The sequence below is a fragment of the Delphinus delphis genome, chromosome 15 (assembly GCF_949987515.2).
Source record: "Delphinus delphis chromosome 15, mDelDel1.2, whole genome shotgun sequence".
NCBI classification, from domain to species: Eukaryota; Metazoa; Chordata; class Mammalia; order Artiodactyla; family Delphinidae; genus Delphinus; species Delphinus delphis.
The window spans coordinates 23,275,402-23,295,961 of record NC_082697.1 but is presented as its reverse complement, the minus strand read 5'-3'; the positions used below and the strand labels follow the sequence as shown (position 1 = coordinate 23,295,961).

The window sequence follows — 20,560 nt, the reverse complement described above, 5'->3', positions numbered from 1 at the left end:
TCCACGGTGTGTCCAGCTAAACCACAGCACTCTGACCTCAAGTCAACTACTGTAGTCCAGTTCAATGAGTTCAAAGGTGGCGATGAGCTCCCCGGCTGCCCGGGGCCCCTTCCTCAGGGGGAAGAACTGCAACTCAGGATGCTGGTAAGGGTCCTCCATCAGCTTTACCCTCAGGGCGGCCAGCGTCCTTCCCAGGAACACAGAGGGGCCCTTCGGGGAGCAGGGCAGTGAAGACAAAAGTAGAAGAGGCTCAGGAACCAGGGGAGGGCACATCAAGACAAGAAGAGGGGATCCTTGGGGGTGGGAACCCAGGTGGAGCCCAGGCCACACTCACAAACTTATTGTGGTCACAGACATTGACAATCACTAGTGGGGGCTCCTCCTGCAGGTGCTCCCTCAGTCCACGAATAACTGATCAAACACCACGGTTCATCCTACAGAGGGCTCAGCATCTGCTCCAGGACCTTGAGGGCCATGCAGGGAAGGAGCCAACGGCAGTTGTCAGAAGAACTCCTCACCCCTAAGACCCTCTGGTTCTACGCCACCCCCTAAATCAGGGCAGTCTGATCCAGTATCCTGTCCTGAAAATCCAAGGCAGGAAGAGAGACTTAGGGTCTTGGAAAAAGCTCAGCCTCCACCCCGCCTTGTCTCCCAGTGCCCCTCCACCAGCATCCCAGCCCAGCCCTCACCCGTGTGGTCTGGCACTGGGTAGAGATGAGGACTCAAGCAAAGGGGTCCGAGAGCCCACTGTCATCTGCTGCCAGCACCCCTCGGGCCTGGTACAAGTGAGCCCGGAGCTGGAAGTAGCTGAAGTCTGGGGTGGAGAGAAGGAAGGGGTCATGTTAGTTCAGGGACCACTGGAGTCCCTGACCCCAGACCCCTCTGATCCGAACCCCCAGCTGAGCATCTAGCCCCACACCTCGGGCAAATAGAGAACTGGGCCCGCCTGCCCCACGCCCCGCACTCACAGTCCCGGTCCAGGCTAAGGGGCAGCCCAGCCGAGGGCTCAGGCAGCAGGTCCAGGGGGAGCTCTGAGGTGCAGGCCTTGGCTTGCTTGCCCAGCTCCAGCCCCAGGAAGAGCTCCAGCTCGGCAGGGACCTCGCCAGCGGCTTCCCCAGGTGCCTGCTGCGGGGAGGAAGCATGTTAGGGACCACCTCTTATTACCCCAGCTAGGCCAACCATCTTGCTCCTCCAAGGCAGGCCCCTACTCTCTGCATCACCAGATCCTTAATCCAAAGAGTACTCCTTGTACCCCACCCTCCTCATGCCCTCCATCCAATGCCCCATCACCCTTAAACTCCCTCTCATTCCCTATCCCTCCTGCCCCAACACTGTCACGTCCTATAGCCTAGACCCCAGACCCCAAAACTATGCTCTGAGCTTGCTCTCCCTACCCCACCCTCAGCCATCTGTCCCCTCATCCCCAGCACATTTAGATTCCCCGTCCCTTACCCCTGTGGTCACAGCTTCTCACCACTAGGGAACCCTGCTGGTGTCTCTCCCAGGGACACCTCATTTACAAATCTTTTGCCTCCAAATCAGCTGTACTTATAAGGAACTAATTAGTCACACTCCCATTTTCATAGCCCTGCTCATCTGTCAGAGCCTAGTCGGCAAAAGGGCCAGTTCAGGCCCAGAGATGACAATATTTGGGGTTTATCTCACGTCAAAGCTCACCTGGGTAAAGGCACAATCTCCTTTTGGCACTTTGGATAATTAAAAAGAGTTTGGTACACTTTAAAAAATAATAATTTTAAAAGTTAAAAAAATTTTAATTAAAACATTTTTTAATTGAATAAAATTTTAAAACTTTTTGACCAGAAACTTAATTTAAAAAAATAGTTTGGAGGGAATTCTCTGGCAGTCCAGTGGTTAGGACTCCACACTTTCACTGCTGAGGGCACGGGTTCAATCCCTGGTCAGGGAACTAAGATCCCGCATGCAGCATGGCGTGGCCAAACATTATAAACAAATAAATAAATAGTTTGGGGACCTCTGTTGCGCTCCACCCCAATGTCTGTGCTGCCCTATGAGCCTCAGCCCATTCTAGTCCCAGCACCCTCGCCCCCGGGACCCCTCACTGTGAGCAGCAGATTCTGGCTCTTCCCACAGTCCCGGCCCCGTTCCTCCTCCACCACAGAGAACAGCACATCCTGGGCGGGATCCGGGCCCAGGCCACATGGCGCCGCCCACTGAGCTTCCAGACCAGCACATCCAGGAGGGATTGCTGGGGCTGCAGGCAGAGAACTGGGTTACAGAGGTGAATCTGGAGTTGAGATCATCTGCTCCCACAGCTGCCACTGGATGGACGGACCAAAGTCCATCTCCAGCCCTGACCTCCCCCCCAACCCCAGATCCATCTGGCCACCTGCCTCCTGGACATCTCTCCCCTGTGGATGCCCCACAGGCCACATCAGACTCAAAAGTCCAACCTGACTTTTATTTTCTGGTCTCTCTCTCTTTTTTAAATTGTGTTAAAATACACATAACGTAAAATTTACCATCTCAACCACTGTTAAGTGTACAGTTCAGTATGACATTCACTTTTTGTTTTTTTTTTTTTTTTGGCTGCCTTGGGTCTTTGTTGCTGCACGTGAGCTTTGCCTAGTTGCCGCAAGCGGGGGCTACTCTTCGTTGTGGTGCGCAGGCTTCTCATTGCGGTGGCTTTTCTTGTTGCGGAGCACGGGCTCTAGAGCGCAGGCTCAGTAGCCATCACTACCGCCCACTCCGGAACTTTCTTCATGGCAAAACTGACACTCTGTATCTGTTAAACACAAAGAGACCAAAAAGCCCAACTGCCACTTTTGAAGAGCCTGGAGCAAAAGCAAGGGGGTCGGGAGCAAAAGCAGCGTTCTGCGCATGCCCCCTGCACACCACACCACCTAAGGGGTGGGCAAAACACCTAAGCCGCCCCTCCGGCCCGACCCCTAGACACACCCCTACCCTCACCCCATATAAGGAACAAGCTCGCCCCGCTTCGGGGAGCGAGCCAGCAAGGGAAACTTATTTGTTGTCACTGCCCCCTGCTGCAGCAGGGGCCCCAATAAAGCCTTGCCTGAAAAAAAAAAAAAACCCACTAACTTTCCATTTCCCTCTCCCAGCCCTGACAATCACCACTCTACTTTCTCTCTATGAGTTTGACTACTCTGAGTACCTCATATGAGTGGAATCATTTGTCCTTTTGTGACTGGCTTTTTTTCGCTTAGCATAAGGTCTTCAGGGTTCACCATGTTGGAGCCTGTGTCAGCCTGATTTCCTTACTTTTCCCTCCTCTCAACCTGCTCTCTCCCCAGTGATCCCCACTGTGTGCCCATTCACATCAGCTAAGTATTTGAGCTGGTGTCAGCCTTCTCCTCCAACATCTAATCACCAAGTCCTGCCAATGTCCCCCTTCCTCACTCTCTTAGATCAAGACAGTCCACTCTTGTCCAGACAACTGAGACAGTCTTCCTGTCTTCAGTCTTCCCTTCCAACTCATTCTCTCATGAATGGCTGGCTTGCTACCATCCTCTGGGTCTCAGTTTAAATGCTGTCTCTGCAGAGAAGTCTTCCCTGACCACCTTATGTAAGCTGGTTCTCCCCTGACCCCTTAGCTTCTATAACATCTTCTTTAGCAATACCTACAGATCATCATTATTTTTCTCATGCATTTAAGATGCATAATCTATCTCCCTCGCCAGAACATAAGCCCCAAAAGGGCAAGAAACATGACAGAGGTGGATCCCCAGGGTCTCATACAGAGCCTGGCATAAAATAGGACTTCAAATATCATTGAGGAAGCAAACAAACAATAGCTAGAACTGATCACTCTAAAGCTGACCCTCTCCTTCCCCTATTTAAAAATCATCATGCCTTGTAAATCAATGAAGTTACACCACACACAAAAATAAACTCAAAATGGCTTGAAGACTTAAATATAAGACAGGACAACATAAAACTCCTAGAAGAGAACATAGGCAAAACATTCTCTGGCATAAATTGTACCAATGTTTTCTTAGGTCAGTCTCCCAAGGAAAGAGAAATAAAAGCAAAAATAAACAAATTGGACCTAATCAAACTTACAAGCTTTTGTACAGCAAAGGAAACCATAAACAAAATGAAAAGACAACCAACAGACCGTGAGAAAATATTTGCAAATGATGCGACCAACAAGGGCTTACTTTCCAAAATATATAAACAGACCATAAAACTCAACAACAAAAAACAACAAACAACCCAATGGGCAGAAGACCTAAATAGACATTTCTCCAAAAAAGACATACAGATGGCCAACAGGCACATGAAAAAATGCTCAAACATCACTATTATTAGAGAAATGCAAATCGAAATTACAATGAGGTACCACCTCACACCAGTCAGAATGGCCATCATTAAAAAAATCTACAAATAACAGATGCTGGAGAGGGTGTGGAGAAAAGGGAACCCTCCTATGCTGTTGGTGGGAATGTAAATTGGTGAAGCCACTATGGACAACAGTATGGAGGTTCCTCAAAAACTAAAAATAGAGTTGCCATATGATCCAGCAATTCCACTCCTGGGCATATATCCAGACAAAACTCTAATTCAAAAGGATACATGTACCCCAATGTTCACAATAGCACTATTCACAATAGCCAAGTCATGGAAGTGACCTAAATGTCCATCAACAGATGAATGGATAAAGAAGATGTGATATACATATACAATGGAATACTACTCAGCCATAAAAAAGAATGAAATAATGCCATTTGCAGCAACATGGATGGACCTAGAGATTATCATACTAAGTGAAGTAAGTCAGAAAGAGAAAGACAAATACCATATATCACCTTTATGTGGAATCTAAAATACTGCACAAATAAACTTATTTATGAAACATAAACAGACTCACAGACATAGAGAACAGACTTGTGGTTGCCAAGGGAATGGGGGGGTAGGGGAGAGATGGATTGGGGGTTGGGGATTAGCAGTTGCAAACTATTATATATAGAATGGATACACAACAAGGTCTTACTGTACAGCATGGGGAACTATATTCAGTATCCCGTGATAAACCATAATGGAAAAGAATATGAAAAAGAATATATATATATATATATATATATATATATATACACACACACATATCTGAATATATGTGTGTGTATATATATATTTATATATGAATCCCTTTGCTGTACAGCAGAAATTAACACAACATTGTAAATCAATTACACTTCAATAAAATAAATATTTTAAAAAATTATCAAAAAGAAAATCATCATGCCTGACTTCCATCTCCAGTAATATCATGAGCTAGGAATTAAGACCTACCTCTCACTAAAACCAACTAAAATGACTTGAAAAAATATTTTTAAATATTTATTAAAGGCAGTGGTGAGATAATAAGAATGAAGAATTATCATACTAAGCCCTGAATGAAGACAGGAATCCAGGGAAGTTAACAGAGCATTTCAGCAACTTTTGCCACAAGGGCATTTGCCAAACCTGGCAACCCTGAGCTTTTCATGACCTGGCAGTGAGTAAAAACAATATAAAGAGCTCAGATACCATTCAGAACAGGAGTCTCATAGGAGATATCTCCCCTCCTTAAAAACTAGAACCCCAGAGAATCACACCTTCAGGATAAAGATAAACCATAATGGAACCTGCCCCACTTTCTCACATCCAGTGATCAACAAAGAGAGTTGTCTGGCTGAGTGTAGTGGAAGGTGGAAATTGTCCCTGAAAAGAATAACCACAAGCCAATTTTTTTCACTGTGCCTGGGTGTTGCTAAACATCAAATTTCAGTTTAAGGTGATCAAGGGCAGAAGCAAAGTCATATGTTTTCTGGAAGAATGTACCTTTATTCCAGGACTCAAAGAAGTCCCACAAATAATTTTTTGAGGAAACTATAATGAATAGTTCACAGTTTAAAGCAACTAAGCAGAGAAGGAAACAACCATGAGGAAGTATCAGCAGAAACAGAGAGTGAAAACAAACCCTCAAAAACTGACTACTGGAATCATCTGACATTATAAAAACAGCTCTGCTTACTATTCTTAAATGAAACAAAAGACAAACCTGATAAATACTTACTGGGAATAATAAACAGTGAAAAATAACACAGCGGATTTGAAAAAAAAGAACTTACAGAAATTAAAAGTGCAGGGACTTCCGTGGTGGCTCAGTGGTTAAGAATCCACCTGCCAATGCAGGGGACAGGGGTTCAAGCCCTGGTCCAGGAAGATCCCACATGCTGCAGAGCAACTAAGCCTGTGCACCACAGCTACTGAGCCTGCGCTCTAGAGCCTGCGAGCCACAACTACTGAGCCTGTGTGCCACAACTACTGAAGCCCACATGCCTAGAGCCAGTGCTCATCAATAAGAGAAGCTGCCACAATGAGAAGTCTGCACACTGCAACGAAGTGTAGCACCCGCTCACCACAACTAGAGAAAGCCCACGTGCAGCAACGAAGACCCAACACAGTCAAAAATAATTAATTAATTTTAGAAAAACAAAACAAAGCAAAAAAAATGTGCAATGATTGAAATGAAAAATTCAACAGAGGAACTTATACAACCTCTTGATTTTCAATTAAAAAGCCAAAGCAATTCAACAGGAAAAAGAAATCTTTTCAACATATGGTGCTAGACTATCTCAATGTCCATATTTTAAAAATAGGATTTTGACCCATATGTTACACCATATGCAAAGACTAACTTGAGAACAGTTAGAGACCCAAATGTAAAATCTAAAACCATAAAACTTTTAGGAGACTATCTTTATTCTCCTAAAAGCATAGGAGAATATCTTTGTGGCTTGGAGGTAGTAAAATTTTCTTACACAGGTAACAGAAAACAGAAAAATTAGTTAAAGTAGACTTCATCAAAACTCTCTGGAGATATTATTTATTTTAGCCTCTAGTGTTCTTTTATACAAAACTCCAGGTACCTAATGAAAAATTATAAGAATAGGAAAAGCAAAAAATGTGACCCATGGTCAAGACAAGAATAATCAATAGAAGTAGACCCACAGATAACCCAAATGTGGGAACTATTAGAAAGCAATATTAAAATAACTGTGATAAAAATTCTAAAGGGTCTAGTGGGAAAAGTACAGAGTTTAAAGTGGATAATTTCAACAAACATAAGAAAACTGGAGCCAGATGGAAATAATTGAATTAAAACATGTGATTGGAGGCTGCAATATACCACTTTCAATAGTGGATAGAACACCTATACAGAAGATCATTAAGGAACCAGAGGACCTGAACAACATTATAAACCAGCTAGACCTAACAGAGATATATAAACAATGCATCCAACAGCAGAATACACATTCTTCTCAAATGCACATAGAACATTCTCCAGGATAGACCATATAGGTCACAGAACAAGTATAATACATTTTAAAAGACTGAAATCATACAAAGTATCTTTTTTTGACCAAAGTGGAATGAAACTACAAATCAATAATAGAAAGAAAACTAGAAAGTTCACAAATGTGTGAAAATTAAACAACACACTCTTAAACACCGCATCGAAGAAGAAATCACAAAGGAAATTAGAAAATACTTATAGGTGAATGAAAATGAAAATGTAACAGCAAAACTTATGATATGCAGCAAAGATAGGGCTCAGAGGAAAATTTATAGCTATAAATGCCTACATAAAAAGAAGAAAGAGGGTCTTCCCTGGTAGCACAGTGGTTAAGAATCTGCCTGCCAATGCAGGGGACACAGGTTCGAGCTCTAGCCCAGGAAGATCCCACATGTCGCAGAGCAACTAAGCCCATGCGCCACAACTACTGAGCCTGCGCTCTAGAGCCCGTGCTCTGCAACAAGAGAAGCCACGACAAAGAGAAGTCCACCTACTGCAACAAAGAGTAGCCCCCGCTTGCCTCAACTAGAGGAAGCCCATGCGCAGCAACCAAGACCCAACACAGCCAAAAATAAAAACAAATAAATAAATAAATTTATAAAAAAAAAAAGAAGAGAAAGATCTCAAGTCAATAACCAAACTATATATCCTGAGGAATTAGAAAAAGAAGAGAAAACTCAACCCAAAGCTAGCAGAAGGAAGTAAATAAAGATTAGAGTGGAGAAAAATAAACTGGAGAATAGAAAAACAAAAGAATCAATGAAACCAGAAGTTGGTTCTTTGGAAAAATCAACAAAATTGATGAGCTTTTAGCTAGACTGACAAAGAATAAAAGAGACAAGATATAAATACCTAAAATCAGAAATGAACATAAGGGGCTTCCCTGGTGGCGCAGTGGTTAAGAATCCGCCTGCCATTGCAGGATACACGGGTTTGAGCCCTGGTCCGGGGAGATTCCACATGCCGCAGAGCAACTAAGCCCTGTGTGCCACAACTACTGAGCCTGTGCTCTAGAGCCCACGAGCCACAACTACTGAGCCCACATGCCACAGCTACTGAAACCCGCACACCTAGACCCCATGCTCAGCAACAAGAGAAGCCACCGCAATGAGAAGCCTGCGCACCGCAACAAAGAGTAGCCTCGCTCGCAGCAACTAAAAAGAAAGCCCGCTCTCTCTCTCTCTTTTTCTCTCTTACTCCTCTTCCTCTTTCTCTTTCTTCTCTTTCTCTTTCTCTTTCTCTGCTATATGAGGACACAACAAGAAAGCAACCATCTGCAAGCCAAGAAGAGAGCTTTCACCAGAGCCCAACCACGCTGGCACCTTGACCCCAGCCTTCCAGCCTCTACAACTGGGTTGATGATGAAAAGTTTGGAAACTTCTGATCCATTTTCATGTTCCTGCTTCGAGAAGTGCAGGGAGCAGCTTTCAGATGGAAAAAGTTGCCACGAGGACCAGAAGTAGAATAAAGGCATTTATGTAAAAAAAAAAAAAAAAAAGAAAGCCCGCGCACAGCAACGAAGACCTAACACGGCCAAAAATAAATTAATTAATTTTTTTAAAAAAGAAATGAACATGAGAACATTCCTAGAAACATAAAATTTATCTAAACTGACTCAAGGAGAAATAGAAATCTCAACAGACAAAACAAGAGATTGAATTAGTAATCAAAAACCTCCCAACAAAGAAAAGCTCAGGACCAAATGGCTTCACTGGTGAATTCTACCAAACATTTAAAGAAGAATTAACACCAATACTTCTCAAGCTCTTCCCAAAAATAGAAAAGGAAGGAACACTTCCTATTTCATTCTGTGAGGCCAGCGTTACCCTGATATGAAAAACACACAAAGATACCATAAGAAAAGAAAATTACAGAATAGTACCCTTTATGAATATAGATATATCCCTTAGGAATAAGTTCTGAACAAAATATTGGCAAACTGAATCCAACAGCATATAAAAAGGATTATATACCATGACCAAGTGGGATTTATCTCAGGAATGCTAGAGAGGTTCAACCTAAGAAAATCAGTCAACGTAATTTAGCACAATAATAGAACAAAGGGAAAAAACACAAATGAGTATCTCAACTAATGCAGAAAAGGCATCTGACAAAATTCAACATCCTTTCATGATAAAAAAAAATACATACTCAGAAAACTAAGAACAGAAGTTAACGTCCTCAACCTGATAAAGGGCATTTATGAAAAACCCACAGCCAACATCATACTTAATAGTGAAAGAATGAAAGCTTTTCCTCCAAGATTAAGAACAAAACAAAATGGAAAATTACAATTTTGGAAAAACGGTATCTCTTGTATCAGCCATTGTAAGCTTGACAGCTTCCCAACACTTAAAGATTTTTCTAATGAGATTTGTGATGATATTAACGAATATGATTTCTTAATACTGTATAATGAAATGCATGAACATTTGGAAAGTATGCATAATTCAAGGAAGCAAATTTCCAAGTGACCTATGTATGATGATTCAAAGTCATTCAAGGATAATAGATCCATTCAAAGTGCAAGACAGACCAATGGATTTTAATATAACAGAGTATAAAAATTCTTTGCCAGACATTTGCAAAAAATGTAAAGCAATATCGTTGTTCTCACTACATTTTTTGTTTTGGAGAATTTACTTATTTTACTTTTTTTTTTTTTTTTTTTTTTTGCGGTACGTGGGCCTCTCACTGCTGTGGCCTCTCCTGTTGTGGAGCACAGGCTCTGGACGCGCAGGCTCAGCGGCCACGGCTCACAGGCCTAGCCGCTCCGTGGCATGTGGGATCTTCCCGGACCGGGGCACAAACCTGTGTCCCCTGCATCGGCAGGCACACTCTCAACCACTGTGCCACCAGGGAAGCCCCTATACTTATTTTTCTAAAAATATATGTATGTTTCCCTATATAAATATACAAAAAAACATGTAATAGGTTTACTATTGTTATTTTAAATGAATTAATAAATAATTTTTTATTTCTATGGTTTTAAATTTTTTCAGTTTTAGTTTATATAATAGGGAATATCAGTAGATACATCTATATAAACAAAAGCTCATTTGGGTCCCCAGTAATTACTCTGAGGCTGTAAAGGAGTCCTGAGACCAAAAAAGTTTGAGAATCACTGCCCTAGAGACTCTTCCACTTACATCCAGGACATGTATAAAAATAGTCTTGGAAACATTGTTTCTAACCACCATGCGTTGGAATCAACACACATATCCATCAGTAGTGGGATGGATAAGTGAATTATAGTATAGTCATACAGTGGGATATTATACAGCAATGAAAATGGACAAATTACAGCTATATACAATAAACATAATATTAAGTTTTAAAAAAAGCAAAATAATATAAACAGTATTATACAAAGTTTGAAAAATAGTGAAACTAACCTATATTATTTCAGGAGGCATATTTAAATCAGAAAATGTTTTTAAATGTCAGCTGACAACAGAAGGTTTTCATTCCAAATAAATAAAGTAATTTGGGGACCTCCCTGGTGGAGAAGTGGTTAAGAATCCACCTGCCAATGCAGGGAACACGGGTTTGAGCCTTGGTCTGGGAAGATTCCACATGCTGTGGAGCAACTAAACCCATGTGCCACAACTACTGAGCCTGCCCTCTGGAGCCCATGAGCCACAGCTACTGAGCCCGCGTGCCTAGAGCCCATGCTCTGCAACAAGAGAAGCCACCACAGTAAGAAGCCCGTACACCGCAACGAAGACCCAATGCAGCCAAAAATTAATTAATTAATTAATTTTTCTAAAAATTAAAAAAATAATAATTTTGCACTAAAATTCACTTTAATAAGGTCTCTATTCTGTAGCTCCTTCCACTACTCTGCCTTCCAGCTGCGCCTTTGCACATGCTGTCCATTCTTTCATACTTGCCAAACTCCAACGTGCCCTTTGAGATCTGAGACCAATATCCAAACTCCTCACTGTTTGACCCTGAGGACATATTGGCCCCAGCAATCCAAACTTTCTGTGCCTTTGGGAATGACTGAGCTTTAGAGTGGGGCAGAACTGGCTTTGAATTCTAGCTCTGACACTTAACCAGCTATGACATGGTGGATCAGTCACTTTCCCTCTCTAAGCCTCAGTTTCTGCACCTGTCAAATGGGGTAACATCTTCCCAAGGCTGTTGAGTCACACTAGGTAATACATGCAGATGCTTAGCCAAGGAAGCTTTCTATAAATGTGAACTTCCTTTACCCTTCCCGTGTGTTGTGTTCAGAGCTTCAAACCAGGAAAGTCATGCCAAGGAAATGTACTCTCAGACCTTCTTCCAAAGAGATCTTGCATGTTCCCTGTATCCCTGCTGGGCCCTACAATGTACATCGTCACCCTTAGCTACTCCAAATGGAGCTCAGTCCTATGCTCAGAGCAACAGGTCCCATGGCCTGGTATCAATCCACAGGACAAATGTTAGGTCACCCCTGCCCAAAGACCTCCAGTAGGCTTAGAAGAAAGGGTATTCAGGGTGGGGAAATGGGTGGGTGAGGCATTACCTCCTGGGCCAGGAAGCGCAGTTTCACCAGGAGCTTCTTGGCCAGTGCCACCTTCTCTTGCACATTGCTCTGTCTCAGGCCCCGAAGGAGCCACGGTCCTTGCTTTGCCAACAGGTTCTGAAAGGGCAGGAAGAGAACATGAGTGGAGGGTCCTTGCTGGGTGCCCCGATCCCCCTTCCCCAGACTGTACCAGGCTAAACGCCAGCTGTTTCCCTTGGCATCTGCATAGATCCAGCGCGTTGGGCCGAGTCATTGTCCTGTGCTCAGCACCGTGGCAAAACTGTCTGCAAGAGCAGTAGCGGGTGTGGCAGGTGGGAATCAAAGGAGAGAACACTGACCCTTAGGGGCCACCTCCCTCAGAGCAGGCCTCCCATGCCCAGCCTCCGTCACAGCTCCTCTCAGTCTTGTTCTCAAGGAGGCATCCTTCCTCAGCCAAGGATGGATTCTATATTTGAACCACTCCCCAACTCATCAAGGCCAGCCTCACTTTGGAGACCCAGAATGTACTAGCATTTAACTATTTACTGCCCTGGCTACTCAAAGTGTGGCCCAGGCCCAACAGCATTGGTATTACCTACTTAGAAACGTAGAATCTCAGCCCCACCCCAGACCTGCTGCATCAGAAATCTGCATTTTTATACCTGGAGGATTCAGATGCATGTTAAAGGCTCACATGGGCTGTACTTGACAGTTCCAACACTGACCAAAGATAGTTCAAACATTACATGCTCAAACCAAGTGCATGAGTTCCAATGACTGCTCCAGGCCCCCACCTTGAAAGCGAACCCTGCTTCACTTCAAAACTTCCAAGTCATCCTTCACTGCTCTTTCTTTCACTCACATTCCACATCGATCCCATCAGCATATCATTTAGGCTCTACTTTCAAAATATATTCAAAATCTGACCACTTTCCCCCTTTTCCAGGACCACCCTAGTCCAAGCCACCATCACTTCTCACCAGGATTATTGCAACACCCTCCTAGCTGTTCTAACCACGTCCACTCTTACCCTCTCTCCTACGGAATATTCTCAATATAGCATCCAGAATGAGCTTTTCAATGCTTTCCAGACCATTTCACTCCTCTCCAGAAGTTTCTCATCTCAGAGTTAAAAATAAAATTCCGGGCTTCCCTGGTGGCGCAGTGGTTGAGAGTCCGCCTGCCGATGCAGGGGACACGGGTTCGTGTCCCAGTCTGGGAAGATCCCACATGCCACGGAGCAGCTGGGCCCGTAAGCCATGGCCGCTGAGCCTGCGCGTCTGGAGCCTGTGCTCCGCAACAGGAGAGGCCACAACAGTGAGGGGCCCGTGTACCGCAAAAAATAAAATAAAATTCCTTTTTTTTAAAAATTTATTTATTTTATTTTTGGCTGCGTCGGGTCTTCATTGCTGCACGCGGGCTTTCTTTAGTTGCGGGGAGAGGGGATACTCCTCATTGTGGTGCGCAGGCTTCTCATTGCGGTGGCTTCTCTTGTTGCGGAGTACGGGCTCTAGGCGCACAGGTTTCAGTAGCAGCGGCACATGGGCTCAGTAGTTGTGGCTCGGGGGCTCTAGAGCGCAGGCTCAGTAGTTGTGGTGCATGGGCTTAGTTGCCCCGTGGCATGTGGGATCTTCCCAGACTAGGGCTTGAACACGTGACCCTGCATTGGCAAGTGGATTCTTAACCACTGTGCCACCAGGGAACCCCCCAAATAAAATTCTTTAAATGGCCTAGAAGGCCCTACATGCTCTGTTTCTCTTTATCTCCCTGTCTTCACCAAATATTACTCTCCCCTCACACACAGCCCTACAGTCACACTGGCCTTTTTGCTGCTCCCTGAATACGCCAAGCCCGTTACTACCTCAGCACCTTTGTATTAGCTGCTCCCTCTGCTGGACTGTCAGGCCCCTAGATCTTTCCATGGCTCACTCTCCCCTTCTTCATTCAGGTCTTTGCTCAAATGTTATCTCTTCACAGACCTTCCCAGGTCATCCCCTCTAAACAGTCCCTGCTACTTTCTCCACCCTCATACTCTGCTTTATCCATCTCTCCAAATAGAATGTAAGGTATGGGGCTTCCCTGGTGACGCAGTGGTTAAGAATCTGCCTGCCAATGCAGGGGACACGGGTTCGAGTCCCAGTCTGGGAAGATTCCACGTGCCGCAGAGCAACTAAGTTCATGAGCTACAACTACTGAGCATGCACTCTAGAGTCCACGAGCCACAACCACTGAGCCCATGAGCCTAGAGACCATGCTCCACAATAAGCCCGCACACCGCAACAAAGAGTAGCCCCCACTCACCGCAACTAGAGAAAGCCTGCACACAGTAACGAAGACCCAATGCAGCCAAAAATAAAAATAAATAAATTTATTTTTAAAAATACATTAAAAAAAAGAAAGTAAGGCATGGCGGGGACTTCATTTTGATTACCACTGTAACCTCAGGGCCTGGCACCTAATAGATGCTCAAAAAATATTTGTCAGGTAAAGTAAAATGATTTTTGAAACATGATATTTTGGTCCCTTTTTGACCCCTAATGATGTCTTAACTTTTTATTATGGAAATTTTCAAAAATATATAAAATAAGTGACTCCAAGGATTTTTCACCTAATACTGCTCCCAGAGCTTATCTTTTCAACTTACTAATGCTCTTTGCTCCAAGACTTCTATTGGCAGAAATAATCTGACATAAAATAACACAAAATAAAACTGACAAGAGTCAAAACTGCACCTATTTAAATGTCAATTATACCTCAATTTAAAAAAAAACTGCACTTATTGGGACTTCCCTGGTAGTCCAGTGGTTAAGACTCTGTGCTCCCAGTACAGAGGGCCCAGGTTTGATCCCTGGTCAGGGAACTAGATCCCTCATGCCGCAACTAAAGATCCCACATGCCACAACTAAAAAAAAAAAAAAAAATCCTGCATGCCACAACGAAGATCTCACACGCGGCAACAAAGATCCTGCATGCCACAACTAAGACCCACCTCAGCCAGATATATAAATAAATAAATAATAAATAAAAACTGCACTTATTAACATTTGCTATTGATTAAAAATTGACAGAAGAGGGGCTTCCCTGGTGGCGCAGTGGTTGAGGGTCCGCCTGCCGATGCAGGGGACGCGGGTTCGTGCCCCGGTCTGGGAGGATCCCGCATGCCGCGGAGCGGCTGGGCCCGTGGGCCATGGCCGCTGTGCCTGCGCGTCCGGAGCCTGTGCTCCGCGGCAGGAGAGGCCGCAGCGGTGAGAGGCCCGCGTACCGCAAAAAAAAAAAAAAAAAAAAGTTGAAAAAAAAAAAAATTGACAGAAGAGGGGCTTTCCTGGTGGCGCAGTGGTTGAGAGTCCGCCTGTCGATGCAGGGGACACGGGTTCGTGCCCGGGTCCGGGAAGATCCCACATGCCGTGGAGTGGCTAGGCCCGTGAGCCATGGCTGCTGAGCCTGCGCGTCCGGAGCCTGTGCTCCGCAACGGGAGAGGCTGCAACAGTGAGAGGCCCGCGTACCGCAAAAAAAAAAAAAAAAAAAATTGACAGAAGAAAAAAAATCTTCTTGACAAGATTTAGATCCACAAAATTGGATTCAGGGAAATTAGATCCGCTAGAAATAATAGCACCCCCACAAACCCACACACACACACATCACACTGGATAAAGCTATAAGAAGTGAAATACAGGGACTTCCTTGGCGGTCCAGTGGTTAAGACTCTGTGCTTCCACTGCAGGGGGCACGGGTTCAATCCCTGGTTGGGGAACTAAGATCCCGCATGCCATGCAGCCAAAAGAGAAAAAAAAAATTTTAATAAATAATAATGCTGTTTTTTAAAAAAGATGAAATATGATTTGAACAGATCTTTCGTTGAAAGTTCCCTGACAAAGAATAATTTTAGTAATAAAATAATTTCAGTAAAGTGAAAATGGAAAGAGTTTAATTGCACCTTATAGACAATCAAGCAAGGAATTAAATTGGATTAAAGTTTGTTGCTCTTTTGGAGACATAGAGAATGTAGACAGAGAAGAGAGGCTTACAATGAAGCCCTAAGACATACCCATATGAACGTTTGGAACATTCAGAGGTAAAGAAGATAGAGAGCGAGCAAAAGAGATGAGAAGGAATGGCCAGGGAAGCCGAAGGAAAACCAAGGGTATGGAAATCAACACCAGAGTCTTTCAAGAAGGAGGGTGGGGTCAACTGTGTCCACTGATACTGAAAGGTTGAGTAAGATGAGGACAGAAAAGTGACCAACAACCAAGTCCTTGGCTGAGTCCTCCTCCTTGACCCTCCCTCTAAATGCTGGAGCTTGCCAGGTCCTTAGATTTGTTTGGGGTTTTTTTGGCCTCGCCGAGCAGCATGTGGACCAGGGATCAAATCCAGGCCCCCTGCCTTGGAAGTGCAGAATCTTAACCACTGGACCACCAAGGAAGGAAGCCCAGATTTTTCCTTTTTTTTTTTTTTTTTTGTTCCCTAGGTGATCTTATCCAATCCCATCTACATATAAACACCCTGCAATTTTACATTTCTAGCCCTGAACTCTCCCCAGAGCTCAACTCCTATAGCTAACAGCCTGGCAGACATATCCATTTAGAAGTCTAACAGGCATATATCTCAAAGTTAACATGTCCAGGGACTTCCCTGGTGGCTCAGTGGTTAAGAATCCGCCTGTCAGTGCAGGGGACATGGGTTCGAGCCCTGGTCCGGGCAGATCCCACATGCCGCAGAAGAACTAAGCCCATGCACCACAACTACGGAGCCTGTGCTCTAGCGTCCGTGAGCCACAACTACTGAGCCTGAGTGCCATAACTACTGAAGCCCGTGTGCCTAGAGCCCGTGCTCTGCAGCAAGAGAAGCCACCCAATGAGAAGCCCGGGAACCGCAATAAAGAGTAGCCTCCGCTTGCCGCGACTAGAGAAAAGCCCGCACGCAGCAACAAAGACCGAAGGCAGCCAAAAATAAAAATAAATTAAAAAAAAAAAGTTAACATGTCCAAAAAGGGGCTTCTGATATCCCCTCCACTCCCATCAGAACTTCTCCTTCTCTTGTTTTCCATAGCTCAGTAAATAGCACCATCTACATAGCTGTGCAAGTCAAAATCTTGGGAGTCATTCATGACTCTCCTCTGCACATTTTCCTCCTCCCCTAAGCCTATTCATTAGCCAGTCCTGAGGTGTCACTTCCAAAGTCTCTACTGCTCTTGAATTCATTCCCGTCACCCTGTATCCACTGCAACCACCCTAGATTCATTTTATCATTATTGGTCACCTGAATTATTACAATGCCCTCTATAGTACTCTCTCTGCTTCCTCTCATATCATCCCTCCCACACTGATCCTTTTTAAGGATAAATTAGAGCATATCCCTTCTCTTTTCAAAATGTTCAGTGGCTCCTCATTTCACTCAAAGAAGAAGCCAAGGCCGCTACAATGGCCTATGTGACTCCCACATGCCTCTCCCCACTATCATCCTCCTTTCCCCCCACACCCTCCAGCCTCAGCTACTCTGTTCACTCTGCTGCACTCACACTGGTCCCTTGCTCTTCCTCAAACACACCAGGCATGCTTCACCTCAGGGCCTTTGCACATGCTGTCCTTGCTGCCTGGAACACCCTTACAGACATGGCTTGCTCCTTCATCTTCTTAATGTCAACATCACCATGGCCTCCCCTTGCCATCTTTTCTAAAATTGCAATGTCTCTCTGAAATACTTCCTTGCTTTATTTTCTCCCTAACACTATCCTTATCATACTTCTTATATTTCTGCCTTGTTGTTTACATGTTTATTATCTGTGTCTCCATTCAGCCTCCACCCCCACAAGAATGTAAGTTCCAGAAATCTTTGTGGACAAGAATGCTTATTCACTGTTATTCTTGTGCCTAAAACAGTGTCTGGCATAGTCAGTCTTATAAATATTAGTGAGTAAATGGATAAACAACCCTTTTGAGAAGAGGATCAGAAAAACACTGAAGTGCCTGGAGCAGGTTATGGAATCCAGGGCAGTGAAGGTCAAAGATGGAAGTGACTAGAACAAATATATGTGGTTACAGTAATGACCTGGTAACTAGGGACCAGTTGGTGCTGCAGGAGAGAAAGTGGACAATTGCAGAGCTAATTCTTCCAGTAGGTGAGAGGAGATGAAATCAGGATCACAGCTGTGGCTTTGGGAGGAGGTCACCTCCTCTGCTGTAGCAGGAAAAGAAGGAGAGCAGATGGTTGCAGAAGCTGGCAAGACAGTAGACTGGATGGAGGAAGATGAGGCTTCTATTTTCTCCATGAATTAGGAAAGGAAGCCATTAGCTGGAAGGAGTGTGGAGGAACAGAGCAGGGGAATCTGAGGAGAGGGGGAAATGCATAAGCCGATAGGAGCTCGGCAAAGGGAGTTTATTGGAGGGGAGTGGCCTAACCCCCAATAATTTCTATCAAGTTCCCTCAACAATCATCTCCTCATTCTTCTGTACAGTGCTGAGCAAACGCAGTTTCCAGAGCCCTTGGGTCCAGACAGCCATCATGAGTTTCCCTCACCCTGGAGTTGGCAGCAAGGAGGGGGAGGCTCTCAGCTCACCTGCTCCCAGCCACCAGCTCTTCCAGTGCCTGCTTCAGCCGTGAGCAGGTCCCGGAAGTGGGGCTGCGCTGCAGACTCTCAACCTCCTGCAGCCCCCGGTCCTGCGGCACCAGGTGAGAAGGTCAGACTCCGACCTCTTTTACACCACACCCTCATCCCGAGGCCCCGCCCACTCACAACTGCACCTCTTGGCCCCACCCTTTGACTCCAACTTGTTCTCTGTTCAGTTTTTCAAGCCCTTTGCTGGCTCCGCACCTTTCTAAGCGGAGCTAGGTCGCGAGGATGGGGTTTGCAGTCGGGGGCGGGACCCAGGGCAGAGAGGTCCCAGGCAGAGGCTGCACGCGTCGTCCAGATGCGCTCACCCGCCCCGCCCGGATGCGAGATCTGCCTCAGGTCCAGCAAGTGCGTGGCGAGGGCCACATCGACCAGGGGCGCGTCGTCCCGTAGCTGCAGACGAAGGCGGCGCATCAGCGGCGGCAAGAGCTCCACGAAGCTCAGCTGCTCGTTCCACTCGGGCGCCGTCGCCTCGCCGCGCAACGACGTCTCGCCCTGAGCGCGGCGGCGAAGACAGGCGGAGAGGGGTCAGCGCCGATCAGGGCCTAGGCCTCCGCCGAGTGAGGACGGGAGGGACTTACCTGCTGCCCCAGGAAAGACACCCGCACATAGGGGTCCATGAGGACGCGCTGGTCGTGCAGGGCGCGGGCCAGGCTGCCCAGCAGACCGGGGCGCAGCGCCGGAAGCCCCTCGGCGCGGTACACACGCACTCGCAGCCGCGCCCACGGCCTCTCCGCTGCCACCCGACGCGGCAGCAGCAGGTTCCTAAGGGAGCCGGGCGCTGAGGGTCCCAGAAGCCCGAGGCTCGGCCCCTCCCCGTCTCCGCATCCCAGAGGCCACGCCCCGTCCTAGTCTCCCCTCCCCATCTCACCCCAGCTCACTTCTCGATGTCCGAACTGTGGCCAGGGCCCGGGGGTGGCAGCGGAGGGGCCAAGGCCCCGCGCGCCCTCACGGACAAAGTGACCTTGACGAAACATTTGGTCCCGGCGCATGTATCCCGGGAGTCGTGCAGAGAAGCCCATTTCTGATAGAAGTGGCCATATGGGGACGGAGGAGCAGACCAGGGGTCAGGGGAGACCGGTGGGATGCGCAGGGTGGTCGTGGGGCTGCGATCCGAGTGCTGGACAACGGCCGGGGTTCAAGTCCAGCTCAGGAAAGAGGAGCGGCAGTGCGTGGAGGTCAGACGTCGGAAGAGATTGCTGTCTCACAAGTTAGTACACTGGGCTCAGGGCCCAGAGGTTCAGCTTCCCTTGTCCGTGCAGAGGAGTCTCAGTGAGGGGAGGGTTCAGTACCTGGCTGGTCGAAGATAATGCCCAGGTCCATTCTGAAGGTGCCTATCCGGGTGGCCATAAAGGGGAGGGTCTACGAATGGAAAGCCTGGGGAAAGGTGGCGTTAGTCCTGGAGCTTCGGCATCTCCCCTTCTCTGACGGAAACCTCTCACCCCTACCCGCCTCACCGTGATCTCCAGCAGCAAGTCCTGGAGGTGAAGCCGGGTCTCATGAAATTCAAACAAGAAGTACTGGGTTGAAGTGGGGAAGCGAGAGAAGTGAGAGAAGGTTATACGTGAAGGGTTCACGCCAGGTGGTCCCTGCCTCTGGCAAAGAGAACGCTCTCCTTCCCCACCCTACCTCACCACCACCGCCCGCAACTCGGAGACCACACCTCTTTGCACCCTTTCCCGCAAAGAGCCCTTAGCTTCAGGCCCGCCAATAGGCTCGCTTCCACCTAGGCTACGCCCCCTCCACACAGTTCTTATCCTGGGTCCCGCCCATTCCCTCAGGCTCCCCCGTCTTTGGTTGCACCCACTTCGTTGAAGAAGGGGCAATTTGTCCCGCGCTGCGTGGCGGTCACTCGGCGTTGCTCCCCAACGCGCACGGCCACGTAGGGATTAATGTTGACTCCCACCAGCTTCCGGGCCTCGAGCACCGTGACCCCCACCTAAAGGATGGGGAAGGAGGAGAAAAGGAAGCTAAGCCTGCCTCGGTATGAGGGAAGAACGGGTGTGGAGGGCGGGTGGTATTCCCCAAGGGTTCAGGCCTGGAGGGGGAGCGGTACCTGGAAGTCCTGGGCCCTGGATACTTGGAAGGGATCCCCGCGGGCCAGGCCCCGAGCTCGGCT

General features: G+C 46.5%; 1 pseudogene; it reads right to left on the bottom strand.

Annotated features, from left to right (window-relative positions):
• Positions 1-20,560, bottom strand: part of LOC132438701 (fer-1-like protein 4) — a 48,115-nt pseudogene that overhangs the window by 23,876 nt on the left and 3,679 nt on the right.